At 44.5% G+C, this 21,627-nt stretch overlaps 1 long non-coding RNA gene across 1 annotated transcript; it reads left to right on the top strand.

Annotated features, from left to right (window-relative positions):
- The first annotated feature begins 449 nt into the window (after window positions 1–449).
- On the top strand, window positions 450–20,560 carry LOC104855232. The gene is made up of 3 exons (XR_778351.1): window positions 450–660; window positions 18,158–18,332; window positions 20,332–20,560. It is a non-coding gene; the product is annotated as an uncharacterized LOC104855232 (long non-coding RNA).
- Window positions 20,561–21,627: the final 1,067 nt, after the last annotated feature.

Raw genomic sequence — 21,627 nt, 5'->3', positions numbered from 1 at the left:
AGGCCCCGTATTCAGTCCCTGATCCTGGAAAAAGTCTATCTTTGGCTGAGAACTGCCTGTAGAACATCGGGCATCTCCAGTTTTCTAACCTTTGTCATTGGGTTAGTGGATAATGTTTGATAAATTACTTTGTAGTGTGTCCATTTTCATCATTTATTATAAATTATCTAATAAGTATATATTCATGGAGAATCTAGTATGTTTAAGACAATAGAAAGTGCTATCCAAATTTTAGGACTTTCTAATTTTCTTACAGTACTTAAATACTAATACAGATTAATGTACTTTCTGAGTCTGCTCCGTTTCTTAGAGAAGAAGTTTTGCTCATCTTGGATCCTCTAAATCACCTAGCACGCCCTCTTTTCCGTTCCGGATGCTCATGGATACGTAATAGAAGACACACAATAATAGTAAGGAGAGTCCTGTAATGTCATATAGGAATGCGGGCACCTGGGGGAGAGGGAAGGTGAGCTGATGAGCAGGGAAAGGCTCCCTGGGGTGCTGCTGGTGCAGAGGAGGTGGAAGCATTCTGAGAAAAAGAAACGTCAGATAGGGGCTTCCGGTGCGGCTGGCAGCGCCGGAGGCGGGATGTGGCAACCTGAAGCTAAGATGATCAGGCTCTCTGCAAGTCAGGATTAGATACCCCAGACCTTTGAGCAGGTGAGTCAAAGTCCGTGAGAGGAAGGGAGCAGAGAGATGGCGGGGGGGAGAATGAAGGTGCGCAGTGCACACGCACTAGCACGCGCCCCTGTGACGGACGCATCACATACTGCAGGCTCCGGCTAGCAAAAAGTCTCAGTGAGGTGTGCTGGGACATTTCTCAGATAACAGCACACTCAATAGTGAGAGAGTAACGGGGAGGAGTCAGAGAAATGAACTCTTCAAGCAAGAGCAACAGCAAGAGCGCATGGCCATCTCTTCCCAGATACAGAGGCCTGAGTGACCAGGGGATGGAAAGCCTCAGAGAGAAGACTCTCAGCAGGATGCAAGGATGAATCTGAGGGAAAGGGTGGAATAACAGTGACTTCCAGATCTTCTATTTGGATGACACTGATAATAAAATGACTTAATAAAAACTGGACAGTCAACTCTAGATGAAAAGGGCTTCATGTAGTGTGGGCCTCTTCGTGTTGGGACACTGGAAAGACAGGGTCACCAGCTTGTTAAACATTCAGGACAGGAGCTCAGGAGGGAATCAGTGGTTCCAAAGCGAAATGGATAGAATAGATTTGCCCAGTTTCTTGCTTTTGTTATAATTTCTTTTTTATAAGCTCCCTGACAATAGGACCACATTCTACTTATTTGTTTTCTGCCTGTACAGGTAAAGTACTTGGCAGTTAACAGGCATTTTCTGAATCATTCTTATTGAAAGTTGCCTTTCAATAAGGCAACTTTGCCTGAAACAGCAAAGAGGCTCCATTGCCTGTGCCATGAAGGCATGAAGAGAGAACTTTAATGTGAAATTCGGAGACAGATAGTATTTTTAGGTAGCAGGCTCAAACCTCTCTCTCTTTGGAAATATTTTATTAGCACAACTTGCCAAGTTAAAACTCAGACTTTCTCTTCAGTCCCCGGATGAAAGACTTTAAGGGTGCTTAGGGTGCTTCCACTCACGGGTGTTTGGTTCTCACTGACTCTGAGGTCCCTCAAAATTCTAAGATCTGTGAAGTCAGAAAAAGAGGAACCAAATACAACTGCGAACCCTGTGGTACTGGGCATGTGCACCTCACCTAGAGTCCCTCCCCTTGTGCATGCCTGTGTGCACCAGTCCAGTGCTGGGCAGTCCCTTGCCCAGCCTAGGGAAGGAAGCACTCTCTGCTTCAAGTCTGTAGCTTCTCGATCTGCTTATCCTGGGAGCTCTGTGCATCTCTCCAAGCACTGAGGAAAGCCTGCTCCAGCTCTGACTGCTCTCAGAGGACCTGGATGGCTGCCTGGTGGCCCTGGGAATTGTGCAGCTGCCAGCGCAGCTGTGCTCCTCCTTGTGCAGTGGCCAAGAAAAGTGCTTTCTCTGAGCTGGCCTTTTAGTCCATAGACACTGGGGCACCAGCATGTTGTAGGGGATTTGGAGGCGCTCTTCCCTATAAGTATGACCTCCCACTCCCCTTGCTCCAGCCTGGTCTACAGTCCAAGTGGTAACAGCAGACTGCACAGTTAAGTCCTCTCTCTCCTGGAGACCTTCTCTCCTGCTGAGGTACAGAGAAAGAGAGGAAAATAGAAAATGAGGTTTCTTTGTTTTCCTCCAGTGTCTGGAGGTGCTGTGGTGTCTGAGAAGAGTCTAAATCAGAGATAGGAAGTAGACTCCTTCCTGGCTATGAGATGATTTTCCAGTTTCTCTACCACTCTGGCCTCCATTTCCTTTTCATAGAAAGAGGGGCCCTAACAAAATGATCTTTCTTCAGCTAATAGGAAACCACATTGTCCCCCCTGGGGGACAAAAGACAGAACACACTCCACGTGATTGTTGTCTTGTTCCTGCGGGAGTAGTAGGCAATGGTTAGCTTGCATCTGCTTCGGTGGGGCTTTTAAGTATTGTAGGGAGAATAAATAAAGAGCAAATTTCATAGGGCAAAATTGGTCCTGATATCTCAGTGAAATTCAGGAAACTGCACTCTTGAACTAGGGTTTGTAGGTGGAGGAGAACCTGAGCTTTGAAGAGGCAACTGTAGGCTGAGCTCCCTTTTGAGCAGGTGAGGCTCCCAGTTGAAGGACTGTGGTTCAGACTGGGGGTCCCTGGCTCTTCTCCCCTCCACTAGTGGGGATGAACCCAGGAGCGCTCAGCTCTCGCTGTCTTTACTTTGAGACAGGGTCTTCCTGAATTGTGCAGGCTGCCTTCAGACTTGCAGTCCTCCTGCATCAGCCTCCCAGGTAGCTGGGTTTGCAGGTGTGTGTCAGAGTGCGCGTGAATCTGGCTTGTGGTGGTATGTTCCATCCAGCCTGCCTCCGGTACTGTGGGTGTGCTGCTGGGGCCACTGCGAGGGAGAAGGGGGTCTCTGCAGACCCTTGGCCAGGGCTGGCATTCCTGTCCCACGTGTGCTGCTGGTGCTGACATCACATAATATCTTTGTGCTGGGGCGGAACCAACTCGAATAACTAAAGTGAAGGTCTGACAGCATTGTGCTTGTGCGCAACACCTCAGGAGGAGGAGCTGGGGGTCTTCTGTCACGCAAACGCGGGCTTTGTAACATGTAACTCTTCAACGGGCGCCAAGGGGGCGCTGGAGAGCAGGTCTGTGAGGCGTGGGTGGGCCCGTCGGGCAGGGATCTCCCGGTCACCCCGCGAAGTGCTTCTGTAAACACTTTTCCCAACAGTCTCTAGACGACAGTAAGCAAACTGTTTAGGGAAGGAAAGACAGTTCTTCAGAACAACCGAAAATGTGGTGTCTTCTTTTTATAGCTCTCCGATAACCGTAAAGATTGAAAAAGACAGATGACTCTGGCTATTAGATGTGGCAGAACTTTGTATATTTGCAAAAGTTTCTTCCCTGCTGTTTTTTCTTATTGAGTGACGCTTTCAAAAATAAAAATAAAGAGGTTCTTAAGAAGAAACTGATGCTCTGACCCTAGATCTGGAAACGCTGTGGTGAAAAGCTTCTCTTTACCCGGAGTGTGACGGCTTTTTGTCCCCGAGCAGGACAAGGATCTTTTGAGAGTCACAGAGAAATTGCGCTTAGCTTCAAAGATTTCTGCACTGCAGCGTTAGCGCCCTGAATACTTGCAGATTAGGGTGTGATTTTAAAACGCGGTCAGTTGTTATACGACTTCCATGCCTGCATGTCAGAAGTCCTTCCCTTTTTTCTGGTACCAGGGATCGAACTCAGGACCTTGCGATTTCGAGGCAGGCGCGGTGCCCCAGGACTACACCCCCGGCCCTGGAGAAGCCACTCCTATCAGGCTTTTGTTTCGGAATTAATATCACTGCGCTACATTGATCTCCTCAGAAGAGTCCATTCGTACTGGAGCTGGAGCTCGGCAGTACAGCATCTGCCCAGCCCCGTGTACAAGGCTGGGTTTGACCCCAGCCCCTCAAATCGGTTTACCTCCAAATTCTGCTTTTCTCATTTTTGATACAAGCAATTCATTCATATCCCAAACTCCTGCAACTTTGCCTATTTTAAATTTTATGGAAAAGATGTGAAAACAAATATTCACCATAAATCAACTTTAATTCTCTCACATCCTACTTTCCTTTCGGCTGCTCTAGCATCATTCTTTCTGCTTCTGCTTTCCTGACGGCTCCCTCCTGCACGCCAGGGTCCTGTTGGGTCACTTTCCCGGTCTGCCGGTCTGCCGAGCAGGGCTGCGGTCTCTGCTCACTGGCTCATCCCACTGTTCGGGTCAGCACCCCGCAAAGCCAGCATGAGTCCCCGCTCCAGCCCCTGCCTGCGGTCCCTCAGCTCTCCACCCCTGCCCTGGGTCCCACTGGGTCAGCAAGAGAACCTGGCTTCTGTCCTCCATGTGGCTGGCCTGCCCACTCCTACTTATTCTGGGCCTTTATACTTTTACTGGCTTTCCTTGTCTCACTCTGATCTCTGCAAAATATCTTGGACCAAACATTGCTTTGCTATGTGTTTTTATTTTTAATTAAAAATTTTAAATTTTAATTCATTGTTTATTGGTACATGTTAGGTGTACAATATGCTGACACTCATAGATGGGAACTTGTACCTTTACATGATGTAACTAGGTTCTTATTTTTTCCCCATTCCCCAGCCCTCCCTTCACCCCCTCCACCCTTCCCTGTTTACAAAGACTTTGTTTCCATTTTTTCCTTTTCTCATATTAATTCCATTCCCTTCTTTCCTTTTCCCTACCCCTCCCACTACCTCTTTGCACCTTTTCTTCCTATTTCCTATTTCACCTTATCTATTATACCTTTGATCCTTATTTACACTTTCAGTTTTTCACACCAGAAAAACTATTCGGTATTTACTCAAGTGTGTTCTATTTATTTTGCTTGAGTATGGCCTCAATATGCACCCACTTCACTATAAATTTCTCTAGTTTCTCCTTCTTTATGGCTGAGGAGTACTCCATTTTATAGAAAACCCCCACATCTTCCTTATCCAGTCTCCAGTTGAGGGACAATTGGGTTGTTTCCAAGTTTTAGCTATTACAAACTGTGCTGCTATGAACATGGGTGAGCACATATCACTGTGGTGTGCTTCTTTTAATTCTTTAGGGTAGATACCCAACAGAGGGATAGCTGGGTCAAATGGGACTTCTAATCCTAATTTTCTGATGTAATTCCATACTGTTTTCCACAGTGGTGGCACCAGTCTACTGTGTTTAAATGTACTTTACTTCAAATTCTGTCACCAAACTTTTCCTTTTGCTTTTTGAACAGGGTCTCAAAATGTAGTTCAGGCTGGCCTCAAACTCATGGTCCTCCTGCCTTCTGGGTTGTGGGGATTATAGCTGTGTGCCCCACACCTGGCGACTTATCTTATTGTTAGCTTCCCCTTTAATTCAACCACAGGTAACTTTTAGGGCAAAGCTCCAAGCCTTCATTGCTTTTCTTCATTATGTTCTAGGGCTTTCCTTAGAAAGCCTCACTGTGTCCCCCAGAATCTCTCCCAAGTGCATTGAGGCCGTGGCTTCTGCTCAGGATGCAGGTGCTCCTTGCTTGGCCGCTTACCCGCTTTTTGGCTGTTCAGACACACCTGCGGGCCTCAAACCCCATCTTTTTCCACACAGTTCTGTGCAATTGTCCAGAGACCTGCTGTCTTGCTTTGTACCATAACCCTTGCTTTCCACAGTGCAGTGCTGCTGATAGCACCGCACCATGCCACTCTGGACATGACAGCCCGCAAGTGAGAGGCAGCAGGCTGGAGTTTCCCAGCCAGTTCTTTGTTGTGGTTGTTGTAACGTGCATGCTGCCTGCATACAGTTCCTTACTTATCGCTGGCCCATCCTATGCTCTACGGCAGGAAGGGGTGGAGGAGTGAGCGTCTGTGTGCTGAGTCCTCTTCTGTGCCAGCCTAAACTGCACTCAAAGAGTATCTGCTGAATAAATGAATGACTGAATCGTCACACTTTTCAGGGTTTGAGCTGCAAGTCTCAGTGAAATAAAAAGCCCCATCTCTGTATTTTTAAATTTATTGCAGTGCCAGGGCCCAAACCTGGGCTTTCATACAGCCACATCTCCATCCTTCCTTTTTATTTTGAGACAGGGTTGTGCTAAGTCACTCAGTTGCCCAGGCTGGGCTCTAACTCCCATCCTCCTACCTTAGTCTCCAGCATACCTTATGTAAGCTCCACTACCCCTGGCTAATTTATTTAAAGTTAAAAATAACTCTTTTTTTTTTGCCTGGGCATGGTGGCTCACACCTGTCATGCCAGCACTCAGGAGGCTGAGACAGGAGGATCATCAAAAGCTTGAGGCCAGCCTGGGCTACATAGTGAGTTCAAGGCCAGCCTGAACTACATGGCCAGGCCCTGTCTCAAAAAACCCAAAAAATAAAACCTTTATTTTCCTGTTAGAAAAGCTACATACAGTAGTACCTGATTTAATGGCAGAGATACATTCTGAGAAACTCATCAGGTAATTTTGTCTTTACATGAACAAGAAGGAGTGTACTTACACAACCTAAAATGGCCAAGGCCTCACCGGGAGCTGTAATCTGATGGGACCACAGTTACATATTGACCCTCCATTGACTGTTGTCTGGCACATGTCAGATATATTTTTCACCTACCAGGTACACATCCATAGAGTACACAGTACACATCTGGTAAACTTATGCATTGTACAGCTACACATATTTAGGATTGGTATGTAGACAGGGATATATACTTCTGCAAGTTAAAAAATGCAACCCCATCACTAAAAATAGCTATTTGGCATAGATATTTTTCAGATTGTTTTCTGTGAATTATGTCTATCAATTTTTTAAAAAGTTGGATATAATGTTTTATAAATTCTATCATTTTGTTTATTTAAGACAACAGTGTGAACAAAGTACCTACTTTATAATGAACACCAAAAATGATTTAAAAGTCCATCTGGTTTTTATTATTTTTTTCTTCCTACATACCTACTTTTTTGGTTACACTTTTTTTTTTTTTTTAACCATCTGTGGTATCTGGCTTGAAGCATTACAATTTAAAGTGCAATTTCTAATTTCAAAGAGGAGGCAAACCAAATTATACAAAATACAGTACTTCAGAAAATGTGCTTCATAGCTTTGCTTTATTGCTTTGATTTTCCTTTAAATCTATTTTTTAAGTCTGAAATTTATACTGGAAATCCCTCTGGTGAATTCTGGCTCGAGTGTTAGGGTCCAGGTTGTAGTAGCCGAGCCTGTGTGAGGCGCTCGGAGGCAGCCATTTTGAGGCAGTCCGAGGCCACGGTGCATGCAGGGATCGCCTGGCCGCTGGAGGCCTCCCCATTGCTCTCGCCCTCAGGGTGTCAGGGGTGCGGCAGGTCACCTTTGTCTCTCACACTCAGCTTTTGTCTACAGAAGACTTTCAGGTTTCAGTCAGATTAGCGGCAAAATGGAGGTACAGAAGGCACTATGATGACAGAAAAACGACAGTGATTTAATCAAGAAGTCACTGGTTTACCTTGTAAATGACACAAAAGAAAAAACAGAAAAAATAAATCTAAGTCCTTCGGTGGTGGTTCAATCACAGGGCACTTGCCTTTTCCTCGACTTAGTCAGCTGTGCGCCAGGAAGTCGTAAGTAAGCTGTCAACAGACTATCGTTGGCTTTACAGATATGTACTATCACTTCTCCCTCTTGCCATAGAAATAACAAAACAAGGGCAGAAACACAGGAATATTCATTTCACTTTGAGGTTTACGAGGTATTATAGATAAGGAATTAGAATTAAAGGGCCTTTTAATCTCTCTGCACATACTTTTTTGTTTACTTATGTCTTTGTTTTTGTGGTACTGGGGATCAAATTTGGGACCTTAACTCTTGCTAAGCAGGTGGTGGAACCACTGAGCTAAATCCCCAGCCCCTTACTTACTTATTTTTAATTTTAACTTTTCCTAGTAACTGTCTAAAGGGCCTTTGAAAAATACCCAGGATTTAGATTTTCTTTGTTCTTTGAGCCAGCACAGTTATACTTAACTCAGTGGTGTGTTTGATAAGATTGCTGGTTGTGAGGGAGATGGCTCATTTTAGCTCACGGTTTATGAAGTTTCAGTCCATGGTTGCTGGCCCCTGTGGCTTTGGGCTTGTGGTGAGACACGAAAAAAGGAGACGGAAAGGGACCAAGCTCCTCACAGCCCCCAGTGGTATCTTCCCAGTGATCTACTTTGGTCCAAGAGGCCCCACCTTCTGAAGGTCCCACTGCCTCCCAAGGGGCCACAGGTGACCACTGCAGCTTCAGTGACAGTCAGCCTCGGGACACGTGCAGGAGCCAAGCTGTACCCCGTGTGAGGCAGGAATTTATAGGACTTATACACAAAACGTATCTAAATTTATCTTGCAAGTTTTGCTGATTTCTGAGTCTACAGATAATACTCTAGAAGGAGAAGATAGTAATACTGCTGTTGTTAAAGGTTATCTTGGTGATTTAGTTGTGCCTGCAGAGATAAATAATATTTAATAAAATAACAAAGGCAACTGATGTTGCAGAAATGAACAGTTTTTGTTCTGTTTTATTTTGCTTTTCTGAGACAAGGTGTTGCTGTGTAGTTTAGGCTGGCCTTGAACTCACTATGTAGCCTAGGCTGACCTCAAACTTGTGGTGACTGCCTTGCCTCAGCCTCCTGAGGCTGGGGTTATAGGTGTGTATCACAGTGCCTGGCTAGAAATCATTTATCTCTATTCTAAATGGTAACTGTAAACCAAAATTTACAACTTTCACACCAGTCAGTGTTCATGCAGGAGCTTCGAGTAATCACATACAGCATGTTTTCCCAGTCCGGTGATCAATATCATGTGTAAACCAGAGATGCTTCATTATTCCAAAGGTTCTGCAAAGGAATTTTCAGCAAAGTGCATCGATCCCTCTTAGTGTTCTAGTAATGTTACTATAGCTATGGGTGGAAAAGTACATCTTTTGACACTAAGTTTTATTTGCTTGGAGTTTGTCTTGTAAATGTGTGATGTCCAGAGAGACTCGCAATCAGAAAAGACAGTAAAGCTCCAGCTGGTCACTTTCATTTCTCCTTCCCTGTGGATCTGGCTTGACTTATGCAACTCCAGCAGAATGGAGGGCTTCCTGGACTATCTACTTTCCGAGATATTAATTTCCCAGTGACTTCTCATGTATCAGACATAAGACTTGGAAATCCAGCCTTATGTCTTCTCTTTCTCCTGTCCTCAGCACCCTGCTTGGTAAAACTTGTGAATCAAATTGTTCCGTGGACCTTGAGCACTTTCTATTCCTTGAAGAAAGGCAGTGGTACAAAATGTGGTTTTTGAGGTATTGTGTTACGCAGGAAAAGTGCTGTTGGTCAGTGTTCCCCATAATGTATCTCAGCTTCTAATTTGGGGGTGTGCAGATAACCAGAAAAACAAAGCTGAAAGGAAGACTTCGAGTGACAGCAACCAAACCCTTCAGTTAAATATAACTAGAAGAGCTTTAAGATGTCACTTAGTTTTGCTCCAAACTCACACAGAATATTATCACATTTTCCTTAATACAGTTGACACAGATATCATTGCAGACATTTGTGAAAAATGATAGCCACAAACACTGCAATGTACTTTGTCCAGGTTAAGGTGCCAACTATTACTCTAGTCAGTGTACTTTTCAGTGTTGTGTGGCTTTCCACTTGACCTGAAGGGGAGTCCCACGTTGCATATGATGTGCTCACTTCCTTTGCTGGGTCAGTTTTGTAACTTTATAGCTGACCCACGTTGATAAGTGTGTCTGCATCTTGTTTCCGGGTCTGTGTGGCATAGGATTGCAAAAGTGTGCTGGGACTTACCCACACTTTTTGAATGACCTCCAATTCTGCAGAGCTCGGGCATCATGCTGGGACCTCTCCTGCACACATTCTGGTGGGGAAGATCTAGAAGCAGACCTGCCAGCCAGGAATGGGGCACCGACCGCGCATTTTCAGGTTGTCCCCAGAGCGGTGGCCTCAATTTATATGCACACTTGCGATCCTTAAACTTTGATTCCATCCACGCTAATGCTTGCTGATGATGAACATTAATTCTTTTGTTTCTCTGGTCATTGTGAAAGAGTATTTGTGATTTTAATTTACATTTCCATAACAGAGTTGAATATGTTTGTATGATTTTTGGTGCATTATTTTCTTTTCAATGTTGTCCTCTAAATTCTTGACTTTTTAACTTGATTCTTTATAGTCTTAAAATCTGGAGAACTTTTTCATGTGTTTTGGATGCTAACCCTTTGTCAATTGTGTTATGCAACTATGTCTTCTCAGTTAGACTTGTATTTTCACACCCTGTGCCTTTAATTTTGTTTTTATTATGGAAGGCCTACAAGCAAAAAAATAAATGCACACACACATATGTGTACATAAAATTACCACACGTGTCTACAGTGGGTTAGTCATCACCTGGATAACATTCCTAGAGCCAGATCTGCACTGTTAGAAATGGTAATGGAGGCCCTTCAGGAAAAAAGAAAGTGATGCCAGATATAAATATGGATCCATCCCAAGGAGTAAATATTTTAAGAGCTTAAACAAATCTCTTCAAGTTATAACTAAACTGTTTAAGGCTAAAATAACAATCTCTTATGGGTTGTGTGGTACAGCGTATGAAGACCGCGCGGTGTAAGGGAACAGCATGATGTCTAGAGAAGTGTCTTTGCACGCACTTCTGTGGGGGACTCAGGCTGGACCTGCATGGGCACGCAGTACTGAGGCTTCTTTTCTGGGGCCATGCTGTACTTTTCTATTTTTACGTATTTTCTTTTATGTCCTTCATGAGCAGCTTCATTTTTATTTTATCCAGGCCTTGCTCATTTTATATTAGATTCATTTAATTTTATCAAATGAATACCAGTACATAATCGTTAAGTCATATAATGTTACAGAACAATGTCCTTCCAGCTTTCCTTATCTCCATTTTTCATTCTCTTAAGTCAAATATTTTCAAACCATTAAGTTATAATAATATTTATTTTCATATTTCTAAAATGATAATTTTACTGCTATTCTTCTATTTAACTAATTAATTTATTTATTTATTTTTGGTACCGGGGATCAAACGTGGGACCTTGTGCTTGCAAGGCAGGTGATGGTACCATTGAGCTAAATCTCCAGCCCCCATTTATTTAATGTTCTACTTATTTGTTGCTTTACAAGAAAGAGGACCCAGCTCTTTCAAACTACTTTGAAGCAGGCTTCTTTACTCCCACACACTCCTGTTTCTTACATCATGAGGTTTCTTTTCTTAAATCAACATCCAGTGTCCAAACTGCAAGATTGAAAGTTTTGTTCTTGGCCTAGCTTTGTAGGGAGCTAGTTCTCTTCTGGTACAATCTTATGCTCCTTCCGGGAGAGTTTTCATGTGCCTATCACTAGCTGAGCCCCAGGCTTCTGAATGTAACTGCATGTTTGCCTCAGTAGGAGACACTCACTGACTGGGGACACCTTTCTGGCTCTGCTGTCGTGGGCGCCCAGAATGGGACCTGCCCTCAGGAGAGCCACCACACTAGGCACCTTAAGGTACTGGATCTTGCGGCTTGCGCTTCTCGTAATGTTTTTTTTTGCCATTATTTTCAGTCTCTTCATCATCATCATCATCATTTTTTTTTCTTTTTTTGGTGATCTCTGGGATTCTTTCAACTTTATCTGCAGAATCTTTCTCTTGTTTTGCCTTGTTTTGTTTTTCTCATAAATTTTTAAATTTCCAGAGTTATGTTCTGTGGATGTTTTGTCTTTCTTCTTTCCTTCCTTTCTTACTTTCCTCCTCACACGTACATTTGTGTGTGTGTGTGTGTGTGTGTGTGTGTGTGTGTGTGTGTTCGTGCGCATGTGCCCATGCCCGTGTGTTACTGGGGATGGAACTTAAGGGCTTGCATATGTCAGGTAAACCCTCTACCACTGAGCTGCCTCCAGGGTTCTTTTTCTCTTTTCAGCCACTAAACTTTGTGGGCTGTCCTTGAACTTCAGATTGTCCTGATTCAGCCTCCCAAGTGTTGGGGATTGTAGGTATGCACCACCATACTTGACACTTTTTGTAGATTTTTAAAAAAATAATGTTTTTGTTTGTTTGTTTTTGATCCCTACATGTCCTTGTTTTGACATTATTGGCCCTTTAAACCAAATGTCTATGGATTGTGGCTATTTACTCACATTATGAGCTAGGCATCAGAGTTGACGGAATCCCCCAGGAGCACTGGCTCTGCAGAATCGATTCTGACTTAGAGTTCCATCAGGTCCTCTACGGTGAGTTTACTTGTGAAGGTCTCTCTCATTGCTAGCTTAATGAGCGGATTTGAAACACAAGGGTAGATTTTATATTTCAGCAAGTACTTTTTTGGCATCTATTGGTTTCCATAAAAACCATGTACTCTTCAGTTTCCAGTTTGTTGATATAGTTTCCTAACAGCAGGAGTTGTTTAACAAGAGTGGCTCAGAATGGCGACACTGCTCTTCTCTCAGGAGAAACTGAAATTTTCTGCTTTTTTGGAAAGGGAAGCCTGGGGTGGGGAGACCAATGTCAGCACCAGTCCTGCTGCCTGTGTTTGGGGTCGAAGTTGCAGTTCTTTGCTCTGATCTGCAGAGAGGTTAATCTGTGGAGATTTTCTTGTTACAAAGATGTGACTTGAAAAGGCTCTTACATATTTGGAAGGACATAATAAATTTGGGTTGTTTTAGGCCACTAAATTTATGATAATTTGTTCCAGTAGCAATAGGAAATTAATTCAGTCCCTTACTCCTGGCCTTTATTATATTTTAGCTCTATGCATGCTGTTCACACAGTAGCAACCACTTCTGTCTTAATAACCAAGAATTAGGGCAGAGTGAGTTGTTTATATTACAGCTAAAGGAATAATTAGAAAATTGATTAATTATGCTTCTGAGTACCATTCTATCCCTGGTTAATTATTTCCTGGGACTGTAATTCCCTCTTATAATTTATGGAAAGTTGGATCAGAAAGAAGTCTAAGTATGATCTAATGAAGTCCCAAACTCTCCTGTTAGAAGAAATTGTGATCCGCTGAGATAAACTTGAGTTTCCCCAGTCATCCAGGTTCCCTTTGACCCTGGGCTTAAAATGAATCACTCGCGGCTCCCGGACTAACATTTGTCCTATCTCAGCACACTATTTCCAAATGAAATGGTTAGGACTGGGAAATACTGAATGAACCTGGCCTGTTCATGTGAAGTATGAAGGCGTATGAAATTCAGGCACTCTGCGTGTCAGTTGACTCATTCTCACAGTGTAACATCACCATCGTGATGTAAGCCCTGTGGTGGACTGACTGATGGGCAACTTGTAAGGCCCAGCTGAACAGAATCAGCCCGGTCTGGTCCTGGAGGACCCTCCTGAGGATTGCTCTCAACAGGCACAAAAAGAGACCTGGAGGGGAAGATCAGGGGTTGTTGACTTTCTAGAAGCTTGCTGTGGATGGTTTTCCTGGTGTGAACTCAGCTGTTCTAGTCAGAGGAGGAGCTCAGGACCTTGCTGGCCCAGGGAACAGCTGCTGTTCTTGTCAGGGGAGCTCTGGTCTTCACTGTGATCATCACTTCCTGGCTCCAAAGTGGATCCCTCAGCCTCACCGGCGTAGGTTTTCTGGCTTCCACCACTGGCCTTTGGGCCTTCGGGGTGCAGATCCTCAATGCAGACGAGCAGGAGACATCGCTGTGGGCTCCAGGCCACTGGCTGGACTCGAGGAGGACACTGCCTTGGGCTCTAGGCTTTCAGCTGAACTTGTGTGGGACACTTTAGGACCCACGCCCTCAGCTGATGGGCTTCTAGTGTGTGGTTGGTCTCTTGCACTCCTTTGCATTTGATTTTTGGGGGTAATTATCATAAAGTAATCCTATGAATTATGCGTCCTGTAGTAAATATAGTCCTTTGGCAAAACCCTGACTACAACAAACCCCAAAGCTAGATGCCTGTACGAAAATCCCATTTGTACTACTTCCCTACAAGATAACCCCAGATAAATTATTTAACTTCTCTGTAATGCCAGTTTTGCTTGCAAAATAAAGAGCATAATAGTCCTGAACTCATGGGTTTGTGGGAAGATTTAAATGCATAATAACTGTAAAGGTCACGTAAAAGGCCCAGACCATACTTAATACTAAACAATTACAGGCAACTATTAAAATAAAGACAAAATACTCCAGCTCAACCAAAGAACAATGTTTTATGAGTGTTAGTATTATCTATTAGTGTAATGATTAAATAATCTATATTATTTATATTAGTGAGTATAGTGCTTATTAGTGTTGTAATGCATTCCCTGCCGGGATGGTTCTTAGCTACATCATATGGTGAAGGCGTGAGCACATCATCCTAACACAGGGCTCAGATATCCCGGTAAGTTGGCTCTGGACTGAAGCCCTTGTACTCTTCTATGACAGGAGATATTCTGTGGCAAATCAGCATGTGAGAGTCAGGCGTACTCTCCATGGTTAGGGTCACACTGATTCCAGCGAGCGTACCAGGCCTGGTTCTATCCTCCCAGCTGCATTGTTCTAAGAACAGAGCAGCTGATGCACTGTTTCACTTCTTTATAATGCTGACCGTGGCCATTTGACAGACTTGCTTAGGTTGGCAACTTCTGAGCAGAAGGGCTAGATTTGTGTGCATCTTGGAGAAGGGGACAGTTCAAAGAGAAAGCAAGCTAGGAAAGAAACAGGAAGTGAAAAAGTAGAACAGAAAGACATAGGTAGATAGAGGAAGAGAAAAGAGGAAGGAAGAAAGTAGGAGCCATGAGAGGACATGAGAGATAAATGAAAGCACAGGGGGGAAGCGAACCTAAGAGGCTGTGGGTAAGAGGTGGCAAAGAGGCACAGGCGTCTTCCACAGACAGTAGCTCTGGTGCCTACGCAGCACTTTGGTCACCTGGAAGAGTTGTTGAACGCTTTCCAGCCTCCACTCCCAGAGCTTTTGATCCAGCTGGACAGACCAGAGCCCCGTAATTTTTATTTCTGACAAGTTTAGCTGTGATGCCAGTGCCCCTGCTCTGAGAATATTTTGAGAATTTTGGGGCGAAACTCTGTTCATGCCAAATAAATTATTCTTGGGTTCCTTTTATTAAGCTATATTCTACATGCAGCAAATTGCATTGTATTAATGTTTTCCTAACACAGTGGTTCCTTAACATTAGCATTTCCATACTAGATCATGTAGAGATCCACCTGTCCCTATGTATTGTCTCTGGCAGAGATGGCTTGGATAACATTCTAGAGGCTCAATTCTATTTCCATCAGAAAAATAGAATGATCCAGGAAGTTTCCTAGTCTCCAAGGAAAAGCATGCATGTGTGTAACTAGAATCGAAGACCAAGGAGCTAAAAAGTGCCTACATCTCTTCGACTGCATCTGGTCTTGTTTAAGATATGGCCCCTTTGTTCTCTATCATAATTTCAAACCCAAGGGAGGAGGTTTTGGCGTGTTATGTGGAATTCCTCCCACTTCTTGGGCTACTGATTTAGTGGGTTTTTGCTGCAGGGGATCTCAGGTGCTGGGGAGGAGTCCACTGAGGCTGACACCCTTGGACAGCTTCTGTCAAACCTGGAGGTGCACAAAACAGCTCTGAGTTGCATCACTCCGTGCACAGCACCCCCGGAAGAGGAGTCACAGACCCAGCTGCAAACCAGAAACAAGACTTCAAGAACAAGAAAAATGGGACTTGTCAAGATACTGAAGTTGGCAAAGATTTTATGGAAAGAGCACCAAAAATCGTTAATTATAAAAGAAAAAAGTTGTTTAAAAATGAGATTTCAGAGAAGACACCATTCAGAAATGACTAGAAAAGTCGTGACCTAGGGGAAAAACTCTCAGCGTGTAGGTAAATGACAAAAATCCAGAATCCAAGAAGAGTCCTAAGTGCGTCTTGTATCGTGGGGGATGATGGTTATACTAGCATGTGCTACTGTCGAGATTCATAAAACCAAAACTCTACGTGTCTTGTTGTCTGTAACTGCTATAATAAAAATGAAATGAGGGTCACGTTTTATTTAGTGCTTCTTCTACTTAACGTCGTGAATGTTTCTCTATGACCTTTATTACTTTTTGAGAAGGTGTTTTTGATGGTTACATATAGCTGCATAATATGAATGCATCAAAATTAGGTTAATCTCAAATGTAAAAAAGCACTGATATATTTTCTTTTATTTCCATGTACCTTGCTTGGTGTGCTTTTTCTATTATGATAGGGTGTGTTTATACCAAGGGTATTTAACTTTCTTGATTAGGGTTAAATGCAAGGTTAAATATCTCTCCCCTTAGCTGTTTCCTGTTGTTTACCTGCCATCCTTCCCTTGCCCTCCTTCCTCATTTCCCTCCCTTCTTTCTGTCTTCCTTCCGCCCTTCTTTTCTCCCTCTCTTCTTCCCTCCATCCCCCTTCGTCCTCCCTTCCTTTCTCCCTCTCTCCTTTCTCCCCTCCCTCCATATTTTCTGGCTTTTGTATTTTACTCCAATTTTTACTTTGCACAACATTAAGTCATAAACAGAAGGATGAAAGGCTATGTAAAGGTACCTGTGCAGCGTTCTGTCTACATTCTCCTATCCTAATATTTTGCCAGATTTGTGTTCTCTGTGACTTGTACCTGTGAGCCCATTTTCTCGAGGTGCAGATGCTGCTTTGGCATGTGAAAAGAAGCCTAATACCTTGCAAAATTATCACTCATGAAACTTAAAATTGATTCACTAATGCCAATTATAGAATATATATTCGAATGTTCCACACTGTCCCCGAATACCCTTTATACTATTTTTTTAAAAATCAGGAACCAAACAAAGATAATGCATTGCATTTTCATGATCAGATTCCTTTAGTTTTCTTTAATATAGTCAAGAAAAATCCCTCAGCCCTTCTGAATATGTGACATACCATGGTATTTTAAGGTGTTCAAACCAATTATTTGCCGGAACACTCCAAAATGTGGGTTCATCTGCTTCTTTCCTCATGATTACATCCAGGGTGAACATTCTTGGCAAGAGGGTTAGGAAGGTAGAGGTTGGGGTATTGCATCAACCATGGCAGTGTCCTCTTCAGTGACGATGTTAGTGCAATTTCCTGGTAAGATATGTTCAGTAGGCCTCTCTCTCTCTCTCTCTCTCTCTCTCTCTCTCTCTCTCTCTCTCTCTCCCCCTCTCCCTCTCTCCCTCTCTCTGCCATGACAGAATTCAGCAGGTGGACATTCTGTGCTCCGACCCCTCGGCCCATACTGGTTTACCAGAGATCCTTACCTTGCTCATTTGCTGTATCAATGGCTACGAAATGGTGATTTTTCTCATTCCACTATGTTTTAGACATTCGTTAGCTAGCAGTGTTCTGTATAATAGTGCTTTTTATGTTTCCTCTCCTTTATTTTAGTATCATGAATTTTTAAAAAATTCATGGTGTTGTAACATCTTTTGGACGTTTTTATTTCTCATGCTCAGATTGCCCTAACTTTAGCCAGGGGAGACCAATGGCAACATCTTACAATCATTCTAGATTGTTTCAGGCCATGCAAGCCCCCTGAAAGTCCTTGTATAGATTTTCAAAGAAGATTTATTTACTTAATGTTTTAAGGCAGTATCCAGTGGAGCTGTGGCAAATATTTACCAATCAGCTTGCTGACTAGAAAAAAGGTCCTATGCTCAGGCTATGGATCCCCTGGTGTCCACACTGTCGCCTTGACTGACTTCAAGTAGCCAGTGGGGAAAGATGCATGATTGTGTACTGCTATTTAGAACAGGTACCGTAAATTTAAATAACCCAAGACCATGTACGATAATACAATATCATCAAAGAATTCACCAATAACTTTTAGTTACTATATTTTATTTTGCTATGACTATTTGTTTATACAGTTTAATTTTAATAACATCTGTTTTAACAAGTGGCTTACCAAATTCTTTGCCAGAATGTAACAGCTCTTGGAACAAGCCGGCCTTAATATCCAACCCCTGGGACTATTTCCAGTCAAGGTGGAACCCCAGCCTTTGGCTCAGAGTAAACATGATTAAACAACGAAGAATACTTTAGCATATTTCCCCTGAGAGAATTTTCCCCTTTGTCACCCATTTCCCTTGTTCTTCCCCACTGCAGCTGAGGCCCTTGTTGTAGCAGGGTCAAGATGCACGACGTCTTCAGGGTGCGGAGCTGCAACCTGGGGATGAATTCAGAGGCGGTGTGAGCAGCAGGGGAGCCTCCGGGTCGGTGCTCACCTCATCCCTTCTCGCCGCTCTCGCCCCTCTCCTTGGAAGGTGCGGCCGACAGGACGGTGGGTTGCGAACCGTGGTGTCATGGAGATCTCTGCCAGACCTGAAAGACTGAAGCCAAGGGCTGGAGGCCGCAAGGCCCCCTGAGGTCTCGGGGCTCTGGCAGACTCCTTTTCTGGTTTAGGACACTTTGATGAGTCTCGGTAGCATGGTTTAAGGAGAAGGATTTTGAAGCTCAGAGAAATGACGAGATTCCGGGGCTCACAGAGCTGTGAGTGACGGGGGCAGTTGTCCTCCGCTCCGTGCCTCAGCCCGCGTCTCACGTCGAGGCGAAGGACAGGCTCTCGTGTGGTCCGATGCCCCGGACACGAGTCTCGGAATGAGAACACAGTGACGTTTTGGTTTGCTCATCGCAACTTCTATGAAACACACCGTCGTACACACATGCACATCCACACGCGCACACGCACTCATGTACACGCGGGTCTTAGTTCAGGCTGCTACAGACAGAGTGGCCTAAAAACCACAGGGACATCTCTTTTGCCTTCTGGAGGCTGGAAGTCTGAGCGCGGGGTCAGCACGGCGCTGGTCTGGGTGGAGATCTTCCGTCGGCAGGTTCCTGACCTCTGCACCTGCCGCCTGGCAGAGGGAGGAGGCAGGGGAGCTAGTGACCCCTCAAGGGCACTCATCCCCCTCACCAGGGCCCTGCCCTTAATGTTGTCACTTGGGGAGGGAGGGTAAGTTTCCAACAGGTGGATTTGAGAGCACACAGTCCTGCTGGGCGTGGTAGCTCAGACCTCAATCTCAGCACTCGGGAGGCTGAAGCAGGAGGATCATCACAAATTTGAGGCCAGCCAGGGCTACATAGAGGAACTTGGTTTCAAATACCCAGACCACACCAAAACAGAGCGAAAAAAGCAGTCTTTAACTCTTCCTTCATTTTCTCTCTTTCCTTCTTTCTTTCTTTCTTTATCTATCTTCCTAATGTAAACATGCACACATATATGTCTAATCTATCAGTCATTTATCTTTTTTCCATATATATCTACATACAAATACTAATATTCTGAATAAAACTTACAGAACGTACATAAAGGGTCTATTTTACTGTTTTTAAAGTCTATGTGCATGGAGGAAGATTACAGAAAGTACTATGAAGTAAAGAGTAGGTGGAGCATTGTGGGTGGTTTTATTTCATCATTTTTGTTGTTTTCAGACAGACTCAGGTGGTGCCATCAGAACTCAGAATACCCAGCCTTCTGCTCAGTCACTGTAGGTCTGACTCTGCCCCGTGCACTGGCCCCTAGGGGCTGAGTCGTTTTCCCCAGGACTGGGGTGGCAAGGCACAGACAGACCTCATTTCTCCCAGCTCTGAGGCTGTTCGGGGTCATTCACTCAGGCCCTTGGCAGAGCTGGCTTCCCGAGGCCACCGGCTAAGAGGCTGGCCCCGTGGTGTCCTCAGCAGCCGCCCTGTGCAGCTCCAGTCTCTTGCCCCCCTGGACACAGGCACCCCCTTGCGCCTCATTTGACCACATGTCCTCTCTGGAAGCCTCTCCACACGCAGTCCCATGGGGAGAGAGCCCCAACATGTGAGTTCACGGGCGCACTGCCACGCAGCACAGAAAAATGAGGTTAAACCTGGAAAACCACTTCAAGGTGAACCGAAGAAAGGCCTGACGCAGAGGACGATCTTTGCAGGGCTCATTTTACCTGGCGATTATTCCCAACACCTGTAGGGCCTGAGTATCAGTGGCCCCGAATCAGTCTCCCTCTTCTGTGTCCACATGGCTCCTCAAGTCCATGAGAACAGACTGTAGTATTAAAACGTCTTATGTCTTGAAACATGCCTTTGTCTTTGAGACTTTAAAAAATAATGTATTGATTTACTTTTCTGAAACAAGCGCACCCTCTTGATTTTTTAAAAAATGACTTGATTTTTTAAAAAATGGCTTGATGGATACATAATACAGTACATGAAAGTTCACATTTAGGCCTGTGGAAATTCAGTCCTAAACATAAAAAGAATTTTAAACACCTCTTTCGCTGTGTCCGTCCCTACAGATGATGACTTATGCACCCAGTTTCCTGCTCTGAGGTAAACACATATCCACACATGTATGCAGACATAGACAGTTGGAGCAGGCCACCGAGAGGACCATAGGCCTGGTCACGGTGAGTGAGAGCTCTGCAGGGGTCAGGAGAGACCTGCCCAGGACGCCAGCCCCAGATCTCCCGATCTGTGAACCCCTGGCAGATAATGAAAGATTTTTGTTGGCTTTAGCTGCTTCCTCCCAGGATGATTCACATAGACAAGTAATAGATATGTGTTAACCTCTGTCTATTGTATTTATGTTTTCATTCAACAAACATTCACAGAACACTCACTATAGCAGCACAGACAGGAGCAGAAAAATATGGATGTGGTGTGCGTGTGTGTGCACACGTGTGCAAGTGTGTGTGTGTGTGTGTGTGTGTGTGCATTAGACAGAGCTGGCCTGAGCCATTCTGGAGCTCACTGAGCGGGCCTGAGGCCCACAGGGTGGGCAGGCGGCAGGACCCTGAGCAGGCTGCAGTGTGTGGTGTGAACTGGAGTTGCTGATGCCCAGGGCGGCTGTCAGGAAGGAAGACAGAGTGTCGGAGACCCGCACATGGAGCTGCTGTTCGGAGTCTCCCCCTGGCCAAGGGAAGCCCTGAGTCTTCTCTTGAACCAGGCCCACCTGAGAGAACCCTTTTCTTCTGTCCCCCAGCCCCCGGAATCGAGCCCAGGTTCTTGTGCCCGCTAGGTAGCTTGGTATTGCACTGATCTAATGCTAACCAACCTACCCTTTGCTTCCATCTGCACAGTACCTTCATATCAAAGCAGCTTAGGTTGGTTGAGCAACTGAGAGGAATGTGTACACCTTTTACTGCAGCATCTCCCTTCTGTCTTCCAGCCTTATAGAAGCCCCATCCAAAAACAGAGCAGAAAGGAGCTCAGGGACTGCAGTGCAGCCCAGTAGGGCTGCACATCACAAAGCTGTCACATTAGACAGTGCCAGTATTGGTCTAAGTCCTCAGGATACATGAATGAATGAGACAGAGAAGATCACAGTCGCCATAGAGCTTACATCTTAATGGGAAAATACAAAAATCAACGTCTAAAATGCCCTCTAAAAAGTTAACAAGTCATTAGAAAATTGGAATGTGATGGGGTTTTGTTTGTTCATTTTGGGTTCTTTTGTTGAGGCAGGGTCTCGCTATGTATTTCTGGCTAGCCTTGAACTCACTGTGTAGCCTGGGCTGGCCTCCAACTCTTGGCAATCCTCCTGCCTCAGCCTCCCCACTGCCAGGACCTCAGGCTTACGCAACCAAGCCTGA

This window comes from Fukomys damarensis, unplaced genomic scaffold (assembly GCF_012274545.1).
Source record: "Fukomys damarensis isolate Sample0158 unplaced genomic scaffold, DMR_v1.0_HiC HiC_scaffold_14, whole genome shotgun sequence".
In the NCBI taxonomy this organism is placed as follows: domain Eukaryota; kingdom Metazoa; phylum Chordata; class Mammalia; order Rodentia; family Bathyergidae; genus Fukomys; species Fukomys damarensis.
The sequence above is the reverse complement of the archived record's forward strand: the minus strand, read 5'-3'. Positions and strand labels throughout refer to the sequence as shown.